The 15,149-nt window shown below is 45.0% G+C and overlaps 1 protein-coding gene across 1 annotated transcript in view; it reads left to right on the forward strand.

Annotated features, from left to right (window-relative positions):
* The window catches only part of LOC143766583 (uncharacterized), a 347,965-nt gene that overhangs the window by 200,424 nt on the left and 132,392 nt on the right, over positions 1 to 15,149 (forward strand). The window lies entirely within an intron of this gene.

A 15,149-nucleotide genomic window follows, 5' to 3' on the forward strand; every position in this document is an offset into this window, starting at 1 on the left:
TTCCCAGAGCCATAACTTTTTTATTTTTCCGTCAATATGGCCATGTGAGTGCTTATTTTTTGCGAATCAAGTTGTACTTTTGAACGACATCATTGGTTTTAGCATGTCGTGTACTAGAAAAAGGGAAAAAAATTCCAAGTGCGGTGAAATTGCAAAAAAAGTGCAGTCCCACACTTTTTTTTTGTTTGGCTTTTTTGCTAGGTTCACTAAATGCTAAAACTGACCTGACATTATGATTCTCCAGGTCAGTACGAGTTCATAGACACCTAACATGTCTAGGTTATTTTTTTTTTTATCTAAGTGGTGAAAAAAAATTCCAAACTTTGCTAAAAAAAATTAAAAAAATTGCGCCATTTTCCGATACCTGTAGCGTCTACATTTTTCATGATCTGGGGTCGGGCGAGGGCTTATTTTTTGTGTGCCGAGCTGGAGTTTTTAATGATACCATTTCGGTGCAGATACGTTCTTTTGATCGCCCGTTATTGCATTTTAATGCAATGTCGCGGCGACCAAAAAAACGTAATTCTGGGGTTTCGAATTTTTTTCTCGTTAGCGATCAGCCTAATGCTTTTTTTTATTGATAGATCGGGCGATTCTGAACTTGGCGATACCAAATATGTGTAGGTTTGATTTTTTTTGTTGTTGATTTATTTTGAATGGGGTGAAAGGGGGGTGATTTAAACTTTTTATATTTTTTTTATTTTTTTCACATTTATTTTTTTCCTTTTTTTTTTTCTTTTGCCATGCTTCAATAGCCTCGTCTGGCACAACGCGATCGTCTCTGCTGCATAGCAGTTATCATCAGATCGCTGCTATGCAGCAGAAATGCAGGTGTGCTATGAGCGCCGACCACCGGGTGGCGCTCACAGCTACCGGTGATCAGTAACCATAGAGGTCTCAAGGAGCTCTATGGTTACTATTCAGAAGCATCGCTGACCCCCGATCATGTGACGGGGGTCAGCGATGCGCTCATTTCCGGCCGCCCGGCCGGAAGCGCCGGTTAAATGCCGCTGTCTGCGTTTGACAGCGGCATTAAACTAGTTAATAGCGGTGGGTGAATTGCGATTTCACCCACTGCTATTGCGGGCACATGTCAGCTGTTCAAAACAGCTGACATGTCCCGGCTTTGATGCGGGCTCACCACCGGAGCCCTGCATCAAAGCGCGGTATCTGACCTCGGATGTAGTGTCCCGTCCGAGGTCAGAAAGAGGTTAATAAACATCAGAGAAGTTGCACAGGGGAGAAGCCTTTTTCATGTTCAGAATGTTGGAAATATTTAATCAAAAATTGTACCTTCTTAAACAGTTGTCTTACTACTAGGACAACACCTTGTCATTCCTTATGTTTGGCCTCGTTAAAACAAAAATACTCATACACAGCTCCCTTGCTAGCTCCAATTCAGCGGTGTCAGGATTCATGAGAGGTTTATTAGGCTAGGTTCACATTGCGTTAGTGCAGTCTTTTCAGCGCATACGCTAACGGAATGCGCTAACGCAAGTGCCGACTTTGGCACAGCGCTAGCGCAGATGAAGCATATGCTAGCTCCATCTGCGCTAGCAGTGACGGACCCGGAAATGCTGCAGCCCGCGTCTCGGGTCTGTCACTCAATGACGGCACATCGCTAGCGCACGCCCATTGTGGGCGTGCGCTAGCGATGCGTCTGCCCATAGGAATGGCGGCGTTAACGGACTACGTTACACCGTGTTATGCCGCGGTGTAACGCAGTCTGTTGAACGGATCACACTAACGCAGTGTGAACCTAGCCTTACAGTGCACAAGCCCTGTGCCCAGTCGGTGCCAGCTTCACTGTCCCCGCCTTCGGAAGTATTGAACATAAACAGGAAACCAGAGCTGCGACTGCTCTCTACTTCCTCCTTTTGTTTTATTTGAAGTTGGGGACAGTGACATTAGCGCTGATTGGCCGCAGGGCTCACATGACCTGACAAACTCACATGAGCTTCATGAACGCAAGTGCTGACACTGCTGGAGCTGCATCGGCATGAAGGTTTGAATAATTATTTTTATTTTAACAGGATCAAACATAAGGCTTGAGAAGTAATTGTCCAAGTAGAGAACAACCCTTTTAAACAAAAAAATCCCACACAGCGAGAAGTCATTATCATACCTAGAGTGTAAAGAATGAATTACTTGAAAATTGTATTTTCTTGACTGTCAAAAATAGCTCTGACATGGAGAAAATATATACAATGGGGAAAATAACTATTGGATACTATACAGATTTTTGTAAGTTTTTCCAGCTACAAGGAATGAAGTCTGTAATTTTTTTTATTTTGTAGGTACACTTCAACTGCAAGAGACAGAATCTAAAAAGAAAAGCCAGGAAATAACATTGCATGAGTTTTGCATAATTAACCCCTTCCTGACCTGTGACGCCACGTAGGCGTCATGAAAGTCAGTGCCAATCCGACCTGTGACGCCTATGTGGCGTAATGGAGGGATCGCGTCCCTGCAAATCGGGTGAAAGGGTTAATTCCAATTTCACCCGATCTGCAGAGACAGGGGAAGTGGTACTTTAGCCCAGGAGGGGTTGCTTCGCCCCCCCCCCCCCCAGGGCTACGATCGCTCTGATTGGCTGTTTCACTTTCAACAACCAATCAGATAAATTTGTAATATTTCACCTATGAAAAGTGGTGAAATATTACAATCCAGCCATGGCCGATGCTGCAATATCATCAGCCATGACTGGAAACCCTGATCTGCCCACCGCCACCGATCTCCTCTCCAGTCCTCCGTTCTGTCCCGTACTGTGGTCCGCTCCTCCATCCTCCTGTCCACCCCCCCATGCTCCGATCCACCCCCCTGTGCTCCGATCTCACCCCCTCGTACTTACCGAGCCTCCCGGTGTCCGTCCGTCTTCTCCATGGGTGCTGCCATCTTCCCAAATGGCGGGCGCATGCGCTGTGCGCCCGCCGAATCTGCCAGCTGGCAGATTCGTTCCAGGTACATTTTGATCACTGTGATATATATATCACAGTGATCAAAATAAAAAAATAGTAAATGAACCCTCCCCCTTTATCACCCCCATAGGTAGGGACAATAATAAAATAAAAAAAATATTTACTTTTATTTTTCCACTAGGGTTAGGGTTAGAACTAAAGTTAGGGCTAGGGTTAGAATTAGGATTAGAACTAGGGTTAGAGTTAGAATTAGGCTATGTGCACACGGTGCGAATTTGGCTGCGGATCCACTGCGGATTGGCCACTGCGGATTCGTAGCAGTTTTTCATCAGGTTTAACGTACCATGTAAACCTATGGAAAACCAAATCCGCTGTGCCCATGGTGCGGAAAATACTGTGCGGAAACGCTGCGTTTTTTTTTCCGCAGCATGTCAATTCTTTGTGTGGATTCCGCAGCATTTTACACCTGTTCCGCAATAGGAATCCGTGGTAAATCCGCAGGTAAAACGCAGTGCCTTTTACCTGCTGATTTTTCAAAAATGGTGCAGAAAAATCTAACACAAATTCGCATCGTGGCCACATAGCCTTAGGTTTGGAATTAGAGTTAGGTTTCGAATTATGGCTAGGGTTGGAAATAGGGTTAAGATAAGGCTTGTGATTAGGGTTATGGTTAGGCTTAGGGGTGTGTTGGGGTTAGAGTTGTGATTAGGGTTATGGCTAGAGTTGGGATTAGGGTTAGGGGTGTGTTGGGGTTAGTGCTGGAGTTAGAATTGAGGGGTTTCCACTGTTTAGGCACATCAGGGGTCTCCAAACACAACATGGCGCCACCATTGATTCCAGCCAATCTTGCGTTCAAAAAGTCAAATGGTGCTCCCTCCCTTTCGAGCTCCGACGTGTGCCCAAACAGTGGTTTACCCCCACATATGGGGTATCAGCGTACTCAAGACAAACTGGGCAACAAATATTGGGGTCCAATTTCTGCTGTTACCCTTGTGAAAATAAAAAATTGCTTGCTAAAACATAATTTTTAGGAAAGAAAAATGATTTTTTACTTTCACGGCTCTGCGTTGTAAACTTCTGTGAAGCACTTGGGGGTTCAAAGTGCTCACCACATATCTAGATAAGTTCCTTGGGGGTCTAGTTTCCAAAATGGGTCACTTGTGGGAGGTTTCTACTGTTTAGGCACATCAGGGGCTCTGCAAATGCAATGTGACGCCCGCAGACCATTCCATCAAAGTCTGCATTTCAAAACGTCACTACTTCCCTTCCGAGCCCCGACGTGTGCCCAAACAGTGGGTTACCCCCACATATGGGGTACCAGCATACTCAGGACAAACTGGGCAACAAATATTGTGGTCCAATTTCTCCTGTTAATCTTGTGAAAATAAAAAATAATTTTTGAGGAAAGAAAAATGATTTTTTATTTTCACTGCTCTGCGTTATAAACTTCTGTGAAGCACTTGGGGGTTTGGTGGTCACCACACTTCTAGATTAGTTCCATGGGAGGTTTAGTTTCCAAAATGGGGTCACATGTGGGGGAGCTCCAATGTTTAGGCACACAGGGGCTCTCGAAACGCGACATGGTGTCCGCTAACGATTGGAGCTAATTTTTCATTGAAAAAGTCAAATGGTGCTCCTTCCCTTCCAAGCCCTGCCATGTGCCCAAACAGTGGTTTGTGACCACATATGAGGTATCGGTGTACTCAGGAGAAATTGCCCAACACATTTTAAGATCCATTTTTTCCTGTTGCCCATGTGAAAATGAAAAAAATTGAGGCTAAAGAAATTTTTTGTGAAAAAAAAAAAGTACTTTTTCATTTTTACAGATCAATTTGTGAAGCACCTGCAGGTGCAAAGTGCTCACTATGCATCTACATAAGCTCCTTGGGGGGTCTAGTTTCCAAAATGGGGTCACTTGTGGGGGAGCTCTAATGTTTAGGCACACAGGGGCTCTCCAAACACGACATGGTGTCCGCTAAAGATTGGAGCCAATTTTTCATTGAAAAAGTCAAATGGAGCTCCTTCCCTTCTGAGCCCTGTCGTGTGCCCAAACAGTGGTTCCCCCCCACATATGGGGTAACGGCGTACTCAGGACAAATTGTACAATAACTTTTGGAGTCCAGTTTCTCTTTTTACCCTTGGGAAAATAAAAAAATTGTTGCTAAAATATCATTTTTGTGACTAAAGTTAAATGTTCATTTTTTCCTTCCATGTTGCTTCTGCTGCTGTGAAGCACCTAAACTGTCAATAAGCTTCTTGAATGAGGTTTTGAGCACCTTGAGGGGTGCAGTTTTTAGAATGGTGTCACTTTTGGGTATTTTCAGCCATATAGACCTCTCAAACTGACTTCAAATGTGAGGTGGTCCCTAAAAAAATGGTTTTGTAAATTTCGTTGTAAAAATGAGAAATTGCTGGTCAGATTTTAACCCTTATAACTTCCTAGCAAAAAAAAAATTTTGTTTCCAAAATTGTGCTGATGTAAAGTAGACATGTGAGTAATGTTCTTTATTGACTATTTTGTCACATAACTCTCATTTAACAGAATAAAAATTAAAAATGTGAAAATTGTGAAATTTTCAAAATTTTAGCCAAATTTCCATTTTTTTCACAAACGCAAAAATTATCAACCTAAATTTACCACTAACATGAAGCCCAATATGTCACGAAAAAACAATTTCAGAACCGCTAGGATCCGTTGAAGCGTTCCTGAGTTATTACCTCATAAAGGGACACTGGTCAGAATTGCAAAAAACTGCCTGGTCATTAAGGTCAAAATAGGCTGGGTCATGAAGGGGTTAAATTGCATTTTATTGCATGAAATACCGTATTTTTTGGACTACAAGACGCACCGGACCATAAGACTCACCTAGGTTTTAAAGGAGGAAATTAGGGAAATAAAAACTGAAGCAAAAAATGTGGTACATTTTGTGCTTAATATCTCCTATCCTGGTATATGGTCCCCTCATCCTGATATACATTGTCACGATAATGTGAATAAGCCATGTTTGAGTCTGCCTAGCTTTACAAGACACACGCTGCGGGTTATGCCGACCCCCTCTTTTCTCTGCTGGTTGCCTGTGTGTGTGTGTGTGTGTGTGTGTGTGTGTGTGTGTGTGTGTGTGTGTGTGTGTGTGTGTGTGTGTGAAGAAGAATTTTTATTGCCCCCGGCAAATAGCAGTTTCTGCGAAGGCTGCTCACTCCTCCCTCCTCCCATCTAGTACTAGTTGGAACTGGTGTAAGACATGAGTTTCTTTGTTCTATTAAAGTTACATATCGCGGCACTGATTTGGGCTGGAACTATACAAATTACATATTCCGGATGTCCATCGGTAGACCTATCGGCCACTTAAAGCGCAAGCAGCTAGGCGCAATGAGTGCAAAGTGCGGATTTCTCCTTAAGCAGTTCATGTAATGGATCCTTATTTACACTTAACAGAATGCCCCTGATGTGGGCAACATCATGAGCATTGTGTCGTACTTATGTGAGGTTCACACAGCAAATTATGTATAAAAATAGTTTTCATATTGTAAGAAAAGGGGAGGTTTCAGCCCCTAAGTGATGTCACCACAGGGGGGAGTGCCTGGGCTTTAGGCAGGGAATATCTGTGTAAAGCAGGATTCTTGCAGTGTCTTTTGCTGGGGATTCAGCTACGACAGGCTGTGCAATCTGACGTGAGAATAAGTGGGGAAGGTCCCCTCCCCCTGCCAGCATACGGCATACCATTGAATGATATAAAAGAATTGTATGTCAATTTTCACCGTTAATCACTTTTTATTTGTAATTGTGATATACACATGATTGGTCTTCTTTATAATATCTTTTTAATATTTTTGTAAATACTGCCTATCTTTAATGGAGTAAAATATATAATTTTACTAGCTTGTCTCTTCATGCTCTATACGACTGTGTGTCCTCTGAGGTGAATAACGCTACTGATTTGGGTTGGCTCCGGACCCGTTAACCTTTGGTGAAAATCGGAGCTAGTTGCAGTGACCTTGTTCTGTGCAATTGGGCATCTTTGCAGTGAGCAGCGGCATTGATAATTATTGTTCCCGCCTGAGTGGGAGTAGTTATATCGTCCTCGCTGCAGTGTGCCCAATAGCCAGTACATAGCAGGCAGCCTTTCTGGCGACTAATTTCCCTAGGTGCAGTACCTGATCTGACCTGAGGATAAAGGGGGCGCCCGAGAGCTGCAAGTTCCAAACCAGAACTGGGAAGTGGGATGTAGCTAAATCCCCTTCGGAAGGAACCAGGGGAAATCAAACAACCCCCTTGTTATCAAGGTATCCGGGATGCCTGACATATTGTTGGGATCCGTGACATATTGATGGCAGCACGGTGGGAACCGTGACACACATGGTCCCCTCATCCCTTCCCCTGTTATGCATGGCCCTCTCGTCCCTATCTTGGTATGCATGGATCTCTCATCCCTATCCTGGCAGGAATGATCATCCTCATTTCTATCCTGGTATGCAGGGCCCCAATCTCATCCTAGTATGCATGGCCTAATCCCTATCCTGGTATTCGGGGTTCTATCTTGTCCTAGTATTCATGGCCCCAATTCCTATCCTGTTATGCAGAGCCCTTATCTCGTCCTATTATGTATGGCCCCACCCTTATTCTGGTATGCAGGGCCCCCATCTCATCCTAGTATGCATGTCCCCAACCTTATTCTGGTATGCATGGTCCCAGTCTATCCTTAATGCAGCAGCCAGGGTTGTCCATCTAGCTAATCGGTATTCAGGCGTGTCCGCTCTTCACCAGTCATTACACTGGCTGCCCATTCATTATAGAATCCAACTCAAAGTACTTGTTCTGACCCAAAAAAGCTCTCCACAGTGCAGCACCCCCTTACATCTCCCTCATTTTGGTCTATCGGCCTAACCGACCACTGAGCTCTGCAAATGACTTTCGACTAACCTCTGCACTGATCCGTAACTCCCATTCCTGCGCCTATGCTCTGGAATGCTCTACCTCTAGATATTAGGACCTTCTGCAATTTGCATAGTTTTAGGCGCTCCCTCAAAACACATTTGTTCAGAGCGGCCTATCACGTTCACTAATCAGTCATTTTATATGTGTGTGTAGCCCATTCACTACTTCCATCTATCCCCCACCCCCTGAAAATGGCTGGACCATCCTTGTAAATACATCATTGTAAGTACACACCTGTACTTTGTATCTCCCCCACCTCATTGTAGATTGTAAGCTCTCATGAGTAGGGTCGTCTTATTTTGCTTTAATTATTGTATTGTTAACATTGTTACTTATGACTGTTGTGTTTGAAACTGTTAAACTGTAAAGCGCTGCGGAATATGTTGGAGCTATATAAATAAATATTATTATTATGATTGGCCCCACGCCCATCCTGGTATGAATGGCCTCATCAGAAAACATAAAAAAATAAATAATTTCACTTACATTCCCTGCGCCCCCTCGCCGCATCTTGTTCCGGTGCCAGCAGCTGCTTTATGCTTGTAAGCAGCGCATGGCAGGGAGCTCATAAGCAGAGCACAGGTGCCAGAATACTCACTGCTTTGCACGCCGAGACTGTGTGCGCAGAGAGCAGTGAGTATTTATTGCTCTTCAGTAGTGCAGTGTCAGCCAGAGCTTTCCTGCTGCTGCCCGTGGTCACATGTGCAGCTGCTTAAGATAAATTAATATTCACTACTCTGGGTGTGGAGAGAGGTGAGTATACATTTTGTGATGCTGTAAGAATCTGGCTGCACTCAGATGTCATCCGAGTGCAGTCCCATTTAAGAGAGTAGATTCAAACAGGGACAACGGAGAGTGGACCCACTGGACCGTGACAACGAACCCCTCTCGGACGAGCTGACCAGGTGGACCGCCCCCTATACAGGGAGCGTTAGGGGCAGGCCCGTGAGGGACTATCGCCACGGAAGCTGGAGGGTCGACTGAGATAAGAAGGGTACACTGCAGGAACACAGGGACCGAAGGAAACAGCGGAGGAAACAGAGGGAATGGCAAGGAACTACTGAGACGAGGGAGAAGATGGGAATACTACAGAGACACGGAGGCTGACGAGACAATATGGAGACACAGAGGCTGACGGGAGCAAGGAAATGGTAAAGGAGCCGGGCAGGTACCGCAGAGAAACAGGAACTGAAGGAACAAAGCAGGAACACAGGAAAATCAGGCAGGTACTGCAGAGGAAGGAGGAGTCCCAAGGTCAGAAAGCTAGGAACGCACAGAGACCACAGGTGACCAGAAGCACTTGTAAACACAAATGATCATCAGGCACAGAGGAGCAGCAGGAAGCAGCTTATATACCAGCGTGAGAGCTACTTCCGGGTTACAGTCCTCCAGGATGACGGAGAGGACAGGAAGGAGTGCCAACAGAGGAATCAGATGTGCGCACGCGCAGAGCTGAATGCGCCGCGCGCGCGCACCCGGCGAGCTGCAGAAGCCGGGGGCGAGCGCTGCATGACACATTTCTCTTAAGTAGTGGCACACGTGACTGCGCGGCAGCAGCAGGAAGCCGGCGGCTGACACTGTGAACGCTACTGAAGACCAATGAATACTCACTTCCCACCACACACATAGTCCCGGTGTGCAGAGCAATGAGTATTACGGCAGCTGCCCTTTAGCTTGCAAGCTGCGCTGCTTACAAGCATAAAGCAGCTGCTGGCATCAGAACAAAATGCTTTGAGGGAGTGCTGGGAAGGTAAGTGTAATGATTTGGGTTTTTTTATGTTTTCTTATGGGACCATGCATACCAGGACCAGGCTGGGGGGCCAATCATACCAGAATAAGGATGGGGCCTTGCATACTAGGACAAGATGGGGGTGGAGGCCATGCTTACCAAGACCGGGGTTGGGGGCTAATCATACCAAGATACTATTAACCCCTTCCCGACCCATGATGCCACGTAGGCGTCATGAAAACCCGTGCCAATCCAACCCATGACGCCTATGTGACGTCATGGAATGATCGCGTCCCTGCAGATCGGGTGAAAGGGTTAACTCCAATTTCACCCAATCTGCAGGGACAGGGGGAGTGATACTTCAGGCCAGGGGGGGTGGCTTCACCCCCCCGTGGCTACAATCGCTCTGATTGGCTGTTGAAAGTGAAACTGCCAATCAAAGCGATTTGTAATATTTCACCTAAAAAACTGGTGAAATATTACAATCCAGCCATGGCCGATGCTGCAATATCATCGGCCATGGCTGGAAACACTGATGTGAGCCCCCCCCACCCCACCGATCGCCCCCCCAAGCCACCAATCTGTCCCATAGTCCCCTCTGTCCTGTGCTCCGCTCCCCCGTCCTCCTGTCCGCTCCCCCCCTGCTCCTATGCCACCCCCGTGCTCCGACGCCCCCCCGTGCCCCGATCTCCCCCTTATACTTACCGAGGCTCCCGGTGTCGGTCCGTCTTCTCCATGGGCGCCGCCATCTTCCAAAATGGCGGGAGCATGCTCAGTGCGCCCGCTGAATCTGCCGGCCGGCAGATTCGTTACAAGTACATTTTGATCGCTGTGGTAGGTTCTATCACAGCGATCAAAATAAAAAAAATAATAAATAAACCTCCCCTTTATCACCCCCATAGGTAGGGACAATAATAAAATAAAGAAAATATTTTTTTTATTTTTCCACTAGGGTTAGGGTTAGAACTAGGGTTAGAACTATGGGTAGGGTTAGGGGTAGGGTTAGGGTTATGGCATGTGCACACAGTGCGGATTGGCCGCTGCGAATTCGTAGCAGTTTTCCATCAGGTTTACAGTACCATGTACACCTATGGAAAACCAAATCCGCTGTACCCATGGTGCGGAAAATTCCGTGCAGAAACGCTGCGTTGTATTTTCCGCAGCATGTCAATTCTTTGTGCGGATTCCACAGCGTTTTACACCTGTTCCTCAATAGGAATCCGCAGGTGAAATCCGCACAAAAAACCACTGGAAATCCGCTGTAAATCCGCAGGTAAAATGCAGTGCCTTTTACCTGCAGATGTTTCAAAAATCGTGCGGAAAAATCTCACACGAATCTGCAAAGTGGGCACATAGCCTTAGAGTTAGGGTTGCAATTAGGGCTAGGGTTGGAAATAGGGTTAAGATTAGGCTTGTGGTTAGGGTTACGGATAGGGTTAGGGGTGTGTTGGGGTTAGAGTTGTGGTTAGGGTTGGGATTAGGGTTAGGGTTGGGATTAGGGTTAGGATTAGGGTTAGGGTTGGAATTAGGGTTACGGGTGTGTTGGGGTTAGGGTTGTGGTTAGGGGTGTGTTGGGGTTAGGGTTGTGATTAGGGTTATGGCTACAGTTGGGATTAGGATTAGGGGTGTGTTGGGGTTAGTGTTGAAGTTAGAATTGAGGGGTTTCCACTATTTAGGCACATCAGGGGTCTCCAAAAGCAACATGGCGCCACCATTGATTCCAGCCAATCTTGCTTTCAAAAAGTCAAATGGTGCTCACTCCCTTCCAAGCCCCGACGTGCGCCCAAACAGTGGTTTACCCCCACATTTGGGGTACCAGCATACTCAGGACAAACTGGGCAACAACTGTTGGGGTCCAATTTCTCCTGTTACCCTTGCAAAAATAAAAAATTACTTGCTAAAACATAATTTTTGAAGAAAGAACAATTATTTTTTATTTTCACGGCTCTGCGTTATAAACTTCTGTGAAGCACTTGGGGGTTGAAAGTGCTCACCACACATCTAGATAAGTTCCTTCGGGGGTCTAGTTTCCAAAATGGGGTCACTTTTGGGGTGTTTCTACTGTTTAGGCACATCAGGGGCTCTGCAAATGCAACGTGATGCCCGCAGACCATTCCATCAAAGTCTGCATTTCAAATGTCACTACTTCCCTTCCGAGCCCTGACGTGCGCCCAAACAGTGGTTTACCCCCACATATGGGGTACCAGCACACTCACAACAAACTGGGCAACAACTATTGGGGCCCAATTTCTCCTGTTACCCTTGAGAAAATAAAAAATTGCTTGCTAAAACATCTTTTTTGAGGAAAGAAAAATGATTTTTTATTTTTACGGCTCTGCGTTATAAACTTCTGTGAAGCACTTGGGGGTTCAAAGTGCTCACCACACATCTATATAAGTTCCCTTGGGGGTCTAGTTTCCAAAATGGAGTCACTTGTGGGGAGTTCCTACTGTTTAGGCACATCAGGGGCTCTGCAAACGCAACCTGACGCCCGCAGAGCATTCCATCAAAGTCTGCATTTCAAAACATCACTACTTCCCTTCCGAACCCCGACGTGTGCCAAAACAGTGGTTTACCCCCACATATGGGGTATCAGCGTACTCAGGAGAAACTGGACAACAACTTTTGCGGTCCAATTTCTCCTGTTACCCTTGGGAAAATAAAAAATTGTGGGCTAAAATATCATTTTTGAGAAAAGAAAAATGATTTTTTATTTTCATGGCTCTGCATTATAAACTTCTGTGAAGCACTTGGGGGTTCAAAGTGCTCACCACACATCTAGATTAGTTCCTTGGGAGGTCTAGTTTCCAAAATGGGGTCACTTGTGCAGGAGCTCCAATGTTTAGGCACACAGGGGCTTTCCAAACGCGACATGGTGTCCGCTAATGATTGGAGCCAATTTTCCATTCAAAAAGCCAAATGGTGTGCCTTCCCTTCCGAGCCCTGCCGTGCGCCCAAACAGTGGTTTACCCCCACATATGGGATATCATCGTACTCAGGACAAACTGGACAACAACATTTGGGGTCCAATTTCTCCTATTACCCTTGGGAAAATAAAAAATTCTGGGCTAAAAACTATTTTTGAGGAAAGAAAAATTATTTTTTACTTTCACGGCTCTGCGTTATAAAATTCTGTGAAGCACCTGGGGGTTATAAGTGATCACTATGCATCTAGATAAGTTCCTTGGGGGGTCTAGTTTCCAAAATGGGGTCACTTGTAGGGGAGCTCCAATGTTTAGGCACACAGGGGCTCTCCAAACGCGACATGGTGTCCGCTAACGATTGGAGCTAATTTTCCATTCAAAAAGTCAAATGGCTCGCCTCCCCTTCCGAGCATTGCCGTGCACCCAAACAGTGGTTTACCTCCACATATGAGGTATCGGCGTACTCAGGAGAAATTGCCCAACAAATTTTAGGATCCATTTTATCCTGTTGCCCATGTGAAAATGAAAAAATTGAGGCTAAAAGAAATTTTGTGTGAAAAAAAAGTACTTTTTCATTTTTACGGATCAATTTGTGAAGCACCTGAGGGTTTAAAGTGCTCACTATGCTTCTAGATAAGTTCCTTGGGGGGTTTAGTTTCCAAAATGGGGTCACTTGTGGGGGAGCTCCAATGTTTAGGCACACAGGGGCTCTCCAAACGTGACATGGTGTCTGCTAGCGATGGAGATAATTTTTCATTCAAAAAGTCATATGGCGCTCCTTCCCTTCCGAGCCTTACCATGTGCCCAAACAGTGGTTTACCCCCACATGTGAGGTATCGGTGTACTCAGGAGAAATTGTACAACAAATTTTAGGATCCATTTTATCCTGTTGCCCATGTGAAAATGAAAAAATTGAGGCTAAAATAATTTTTTTGTGAAAAAAAAGTACTTTTTCATTTTTACGGATCAATTTGTGAAGCACCTGAGGGTTTAAAGTGCTCACTATGCTTCTAGATAAGTTTCTTGGGGGGCCTAGTTTCCAAAATGGGGTCACTTGTGGGGGAGCTCCAATGTTTAGGCACACGGAGGCTCTCCAAACGCGACATGGTGTCCGCTAAAGATTGGAGCCAATTTTTCATTGAAAAAGTCAAATGGCGCTCCTTCCTTTCCGAGCCCTGCCGTGCGCCCAAACAGTGGTTTACCCCCACATATGAGGTATCAGCGTACTCAGGACAAATTGGACAACAACGTTCGTGGTCCACTTTCTCCTTTTACCCTTGGGAAAATAAAAAAATTTTTGCTAAAATATCATTTTTGTCACTAAAAAGTTAAATGTTCATTTTTTACTTCCATGTTGCTTCTGCTGCTGTGAAACACCTGAAGGGTTAATAAACTTCTTGAATGTGGTTTTGAGCACCTTGAGGGGTGCAGTTTTTAGAATGGTGTCACTTTGGGGTATTTTCAGCCATATAGAACCCTGAAACTGACTTCAAATGTGAAGTGGTCCCTAAAAAAAATGGTTTTGTAAATTTTGTTGTAAAAATGAGAAATCACTGGTCAAATTTTAACCCTTATAACTTCCTAGCAAAAAAAAAAATTTGGTTCAAAAATTGTGCTGATGTAAAGTAGACATGTGGGAAATGTTATTTATTAACTATTTTGTGTCACATAACTCTCTGGTTTAACAGAATAAAAATAAAAAATGTGAAAATTGCAAAATTTTCAAAATTTTTGCCAAATTTCCATTTTTTTCACAAATAAATTCAGAAATTATCGACCTAAATTTACCACTAACATGAAGCCCAATATGTCATGAAAAAACAGTCTCAGAATCGCTAGGATCCGTTGAAGCGTTCCTGAGTTATTACCTCATAAAGGGACACTGGTCAGAATTGCAAAAAACGGCAAGGTCATTAAGGCCAAAATAGGCTGGGTCATGAAGGGGTTTGAAGAGTAAATAAATATTCATTGCCCTCCACATCCATGGGCGTGGAATGCAGTGAATATTCATTTCTCTTTAGCAGCACGCACAGGAGTTAGCCACAACAGCCGGCTCCAGCCTCCTGTGACCCGCTGCTCCCCTGATGCCACTCACCCACCTCCCCAACACAACCAGAGCCGGTACATCCAGACTATAATACGCACACCCATTTTCCTCCACGTTTTTGGAGGAAAAAGTACATCTTATAGTCCGAAAAATACGGTAAGTATTTGATCACTTACCAACCAGCAAGAATTCTGTCTCTCACAGACCTGTTAGTTTTTCATTAAGAAGCTCTCCTACTCTGCACTCATTACCTGTATTAATTGCACCTGTTCGAAATCATTACCTGTATTGAAGACCCTTGTCCCCACACTCACACTCCAAGCTCTCCACCAAGGCCAAGCCAAGAACAAAAAACTGTCTAAAAAACTGTCTAAGGACACCAGGGACAAAATTGTAGACCTGCACAAGACTGGGATGGGCTCCAGGGTAGACCTGCACAAGACTTGTATGGGACAATAGGCAAGCTGCTTGGTGAGAAGGCAACAACCTTTGGTGCAATTATTAGAAAATAGAAGAAACACAAGATCACTGTCAATCTTCCTCGATTTGGGGCTCCCTGCCAGATCTCATCTCAAAGGGTAAGTATGATTCTAAG

Source organism: Ranitomeya variabilis, chromosome 4 (assembly GCF_051348905.1).
Source record: "Ranitomeya variabilis isolate aRanVar5 chromosome 4, aRanVar5.hap1, whole genome shotgun sequence".
Taxonomy (NCBI): Eukaryota; Metazoa; Chordata; class Amphibia; order Anura; family Dendrobatidae; genus Ranitomeya; species Ranitomeya variabilis.